Source organism: Chrysochloris asiatica, unplaced genomic scaffold, assembly GCF_000296735.1.
Source record: "Chrysochloris asiatica unplaced genomic scaffold, ChrAsi1.0 scaffold00093, whole genome shotgun sequence".
Classification (NCBI taxonomy): domain Eukaryota; kingdom Metazoa; phylum Chordata; class Mammalia; order Afrosoricida; family Chrysochloridae; genus Chrysochloris; species Chrysochloris asiatica.
In genome coordinates this window covers 1,166,270-1,172,052 of record NW_006408611.1, presented here as the reverse complement: position 1 = coordinate 1,172,052, position 5,783 = coordinate 1,166,270, and the positions used below count along the sequence as shown (strand labels likewise).

General features: G+C 43.1%; 1 pseudogene; it reads right to left on the bottom strand.

Annotated features, from left to right (window-relative positions):
• Positions 1-2,360: 2,360 nt before the first annotated feature.
• Positions 2,361-3,047, bottom strand: LOC102836968 (annotated as a pseudogene).
• Positions 3,048-5,783: the final 2,736 nt, after the last annotated feature.

Genomic DNA, 5,783 nt, shown 5'->3' with positions numbered 1-5,783 from the left:
ATCCATAATTTTTAAATTACAGTTAACATGTTACTCTGAACGAAATATGCATGGTATGAAGATTTAACAGGAAGTCTTGAAGTTGCCATAAGTCAGAGTTATCTCAATGACAGCTACTTTTTTTTTTTGGTTCTTGACCTAGACGGAAAAATCAGAGGCCTCCCTGAGGAAGAAACATTTAGGATCAGGTAGATGGAGAGTAGAGGGAAGAGTATTCCAAGCAGAGAGAACAGTCTGTGTGGAGGCTCTGGAGGATGAAGACATTTAAGGAACTGGAAGTCATCCAGTATGCTGAAGCACAGGGCACAACGAAGACTGTTAGGAGATGGGATGTGAAAGGTAGGGAGAGCTTGAGTTATGCAGGGTCTGGGATATAGGACTTTATTCCAAAAACTATTGGAAGTCACTGAAAACTCTAAAGCAAGAAGGGTAATGATTATGCTTTTCAACGATCTCTCTGTGTTGTGTGAAGGGCAGAAATGGAAATGGGGGACAAGTCAGGAAACTTCCAGACCAGTTCAGGAAAAAGGTATAGTAGCTTGAAGGAAAGAAAATAGATTCCAGAGACATTTAAGAGATAGGATCTACTTGGAGAGTTACTGGGCATGTGGTGAGAAGGATGTGTTTCTGGCAAGAAATACTGATGTGTAGGAGACTGGAAGAAGGACAGGCTCAGGCAGGATAAGGAGCATATCCCATAGACACAGCTCTAAGGCTGGTGCAGACAACAGTCTACTTCGGTTCTCAAATAGTTTAGGGTTTAACTGAGCAAACAAGATACACAGGAAAAAACTACTGAGTTATTTAATCATCAGAATGATTTGTTCTGATAATTCATGGACTTTTTGCATCACATGGTACTGAAAGAAGTCCTCAGTCTCACAGTAAGATCAGATACTGATCTTAGAAGCCAATAAAGATATTTCCAACTTTGTTCATATATCTCATTTGTTACTGTTAAAGTGCCGTAGAGTCAGTTCCGACCCGTAGTGACCCTGTACAGGGTTTCTGAGGAGCAGCTGGTGAGCTTGAACCACTGACCTTGAGGTTCAAACGACTTTGCAGTCCAGCGCATTAATCCACAGCGCCACACCAGGACTCCGTGTATATCTCATAGCTCCTCAGGACACTCCTAAGCCTCGGCTAAAGGTTATCAAATCTGACCACTGATTGTTCTCTTCAGGCTATCAGGAGTTTCTGACTTTTGATTCCTCTGTTTACCCTATCTGACTTCCTCTTTCAAAGTCACCATCTTACAAACTCAACTGTGTCTTCCTCACCTTCCTTTTGGTAGCAGGGATTCATCCTGAATTTACTCAACTAATTGTCTCATATTGCTCTCACATCCAAAGCACCCCAATCTCCAGGCCCTTCCTCGACTCTGTGTTTTTTTCCAGGAGTAAAATACCTCTTTGCCTCAGAAAATCAGAAGAAAATTTTGCTGTGGGATTAATCAGGAATTAGCCTCAATAGTTACTGGTTAGCTAACATCCTTCCCTGATTCTTATCTGCCACTGGAAAACTCTGCTAGCTGCCTTCTAAATACTGTTAACTGCAGAAAGAATGAGTAACTAACTGACTACTAACAATGCCTCATTGTGCAACTGGCCTAGGACAAATCCACATCCCAAACACTTGGTCTGAGAGCCATGGTTACAAATGTTACCATGAACTAGAATTTGAGGCATTCCCTTTAGAATGAGAACAAGGGCTTTGGAGTTAGATTTGGGTTTATATTTTAACTCTGCTAGTTACTAACTAGTGTGGCTTTGTGCTATTAAATATTTCTAAGCCTCAGAAGACATCTGTAAAATAGTGGTAATAGTATCCACCTTAATGGGTAGTTGTATGAAAGAGGATGTATAAAACACCTAACATCATATCTAGTTTGAATTAACTTGTAACTATTCACTTCCTTTCTTTCCATGGGGTTTCAGTTGTCAAATACTATCCTGTTGTTGTTGTTGTCAGGTGCCATCGAGTTGGAACCGACTCATAGCGACCCCATGCACAGCAGAATGAAACAATGTCCGATCCTGGGCCAACCTCACTACCGCTGCCACCCCCGAGTCCATCAATGATGCCACCTGGCTGATCCATCTCGTTATGGGTCTTTCTCTTTTTCTCTGACCCTCCACCTTACCCAGCATGACATCCTTCTCCAGCGACTGTTTCCTCCAGACACAGTCCGGATTCTGTGATTCTGTGATTCTGAGGGCTATACCACCGGTGTTTTAAATAACCAGCAGGGTCACCCATGGTGGACAGGTTTTAGATGAGCTACAAAACAAAGACAGACTAGGAAGAATGGGTGACAAACTAAAGTATGTCTTAAATGTATGTAAGCATACAAATCTTTCTTATAGCTCAGTGAGGTCATCATTGAAATAGAGCAGTAATGCTGGTGTGTAGAGTGCACTGTCCATATTGAGCCAGTCAAATTCTTCATCTTCATCACAGATTCCATTCTCTTCCAGGGTACTGTCCATTTTCAGGTTCTTCCCTTCATATCTCCATGTGTAGCTGGCAGCATGTGCATTATAGGGTAGGTAGCGGTGTAGGATTTCCCACATTGATTCCAAGGATCCCACCTCCAGTGTGTGCTCCTGCGAAGTGAGCGTGTTAATGATGCGGATGTGCCGAGTCTTCGCAGACAGTCGTCCTACCTCATAACGAGATCCCTGCCACCAGGGCTTCCCAAAATCATTGGCCCAGTCTGACCGGGGTAGCTGAGGAGGGACATGCACGAAGCGGCCCCGCGGGGTGCAGTACCTCAGAGTTCCAGTCAGAGGATCTATGTGCTTGCGGATGTCTCTAGTCTTTGGGTCAAACCAGTGACTGATGTCCTGGCCTGCAACTTCAACGATGGGTTTTAGCAGCAGGTCCCCTTTGTACTCCTGTGCCAAGGGCGTCAAATCATACACGTAGCCCAGGTAAGACACCCAGAGGTCCTCGGGTCGGTTGTGTTGGGCCACTTCTGCCGGAGTGAAAGAGCGACGCTGAAAAAATTCAAAGTCTGGACCAGCCACTAGGCCCCGGTGAGGCATCATTGTAGCTCTATAGGCCCCCGATCCTCCTTTGCGTCTTAGCACCTCAGTAAAGTCTCACAACTGTATCTAGTTAAAGGTTCAAGAGGTAAGGGGAGCGCGTTTATCCGCTGACATGTAAACCATTGTCCTTTTCCGTCCGCCGTCCACTGAGATAAACATTGCGTCACAAAGGAAAGAGCTTGGGCTGCAGGTGCTCCCAGGAAATGTAGTGTGATTTCTAAATCTGACACATTAAATTAAAAAAAAAGCAACTTGCCGTGGAGTCGATTCAGACTCATGAAGACTGGAGATACTTAGAACAGGTTATCTTCGGAGTCAGAACAAAAAGGAGGTGGAAGGTTATTAAGTGCCTTCGAGTCAGTTACGACACATAGCGACCCTGTATAGGGCTTCCAGGGAGTGGCTGGTGAGCTTGAACCGCCAACCTTGCGGTTCAAACAGATTTTGCAGTCCAGAGCATTAACCCGCAGCACACCAGGAGGTGGCGTTAAGTGCTGTCCAGTCGAGGAACGGCTGGTGAGTTTGAACCGCCGACCTTGAGGTTAGCAATCCAGTGAGTATCGCACAGAACTCCATGTTAAGTGCCATCACGTCGTTGCGACTCAGAGAGTCTGTATAGGGTTTCCAAGGAGCTGGTGGTTGGTTTGAACCGCCGACCTTGTTCAAACTGACCTTGCGGTCCAGTGCTTTATCCCACAGCGCCAAAATCTTTCCATGGTTCCAAAGAGTACTCATATTTAGTGAATGAACTTTTATACCATTCTCTGTTCACTCTTTGTGAAGTTCTATTTAGGATGGATTTGGCTGGTGTTGTAAATGATCCAATGTGAAAAAAGGGAGAGGAAAAAAAAATAACAGAAAATAAAAATAATTAAAAACAATAAAAAAGAGAAATGGGTAAAAGGGAAAGAGTAGCAGGGAGGGAGGGAGGAAGGAAGGAAGGAAGGAAGGAAGGAAGGAAGGAAGGAAGGAAGGAAAATGATGAAAGGAAAAACCAAGACAGATGCCAGGCGCAGACAGAAGAAAATCCTGTGGTGTCCTGCCAGCCAAGGACTTTGCCTTGTGAGTGTGCAAGGGATGAGATGATAATACTCTTAACCCTAGATGAAAATATGCAGGGCTAAGTGTTGTCATGCAGATTTCAAAGCAGTTGGGGGTGCAAGGGATATTTTCTGTCCCATAGGGCAGTCAAGTGTAAGAGTTCTTGTTAATCTAATGTAGGCCAGAACCAGCATCACAGGTCTGGACCAGGTCATGCCTTATTCCAGGTGCCGAGATTGATGCTGCTAGCTCCCCATTTTGTTTGGTGTGGTTCTGACCATCCAGACAGCAGGAATTTTCCTCAGAGTTTATTCAGGTGGAGGCTGGTCACACCCTGGTCACCAGGGTCATAGGAGGGAGGTACAAGAAAAAAATTACACTTTTCCCTCCACCAATAAACAGTATACCTCTGTGCCATTTATTGCCTCTTGCCTTCAAAGCTGCCCATAAAAGTACAAGATGGTCAAGTTGCACCTGGCTGTTGGTATAGATCACCAGTTTCCTTTCTGTTTTTTTTTTTTTTTTTTTTTCCCCTTCCCAATGCATTTGTTCAGCTGCTTTTTCTAAAGTATACTATTCCAGAGCTCACTGGGGCTGGCACTGCAGATTTGAAACAGGACCAGCACTAATGGACTAACGTATATAGAATCTTTTATTGGGTTCACAATGGCGGCACTCACCTCTGTGTGGCTCTGACTGCTAGGAGAAGGGGAGCTTTCCTGTGGGTATAGTGCGTGAGGGCAGGTCTTGCCAGTGGTCACCAGGGGATTATAGGGAACAAGAAAAATTCCATGCCTCTTTCTCTGTGAGCCACCAGTATGTGTCTGCAGTGCCAATATTTTTTGTTGCCTCTGAAGTCACAAAAATTAAGATGGCCATACCACATCTGGTCAGTTGGCACAGGTAACCAGTCTCTCTCTCTCTCTCTTTTCTGTGTCTGTTGAGCTTTCTATCTTAGCAAGCATTCAACAACTTAACTATCCCATTATCAGAAGTTCAGAATTCCAGGATTACAATTTGCATCTTTTTTGTTTGCTTTTTTGTATCTTTATTATAGAGAGTCTGTACAGCCTTTCTACTTAGTCCACTGCATTATTCCCTCACACTCTTCAATCATCCTTTGATGCTTTCTTCATCATTCAATATTTTTCCCATAGAATTCTTCAAATGTTACAAATTGATACTAACTTTTTCTTCAATTCTTTCAGTTTAAGCAATGCTAAGCATGTTTTTCCCTTTTGGTTTTCTAACTTCAGGTCTTTGCACATTTCATTATAATACTTGACTTTGTCTTCTCGAGCTGCCCTTTGAAAATTTATTCAGCTCTTTTACTTCCTTATTTCTTCCATTTGCTACAGCTTCTCTACATTCAATAGCAAGTTTCAGAGTCTCTTCCAACATTCAGTTTGTTCTTCACTTTCTTTTATGTCTTTTTCATGACCTCCTGCTTTATGTATTAAGTTCTTAAATGTCATTCCACAACTTATCTGGTCTTCAGTCATTTGTGTCTAATGCATCAGTTCTATTCTTGTGATTGTCTCTAAATTCAGGTATGGTAAATTCAAGTTCATACTTTGATTTTAAAGCACTTCTTTTAATTTTGGGCAGTTTTTGCCTTAGTTTGTATATGAACAGTTGATTGTATGTTCCATAGTTTGATACTGCTAATATTTTGGCTGACAATATTGAGGT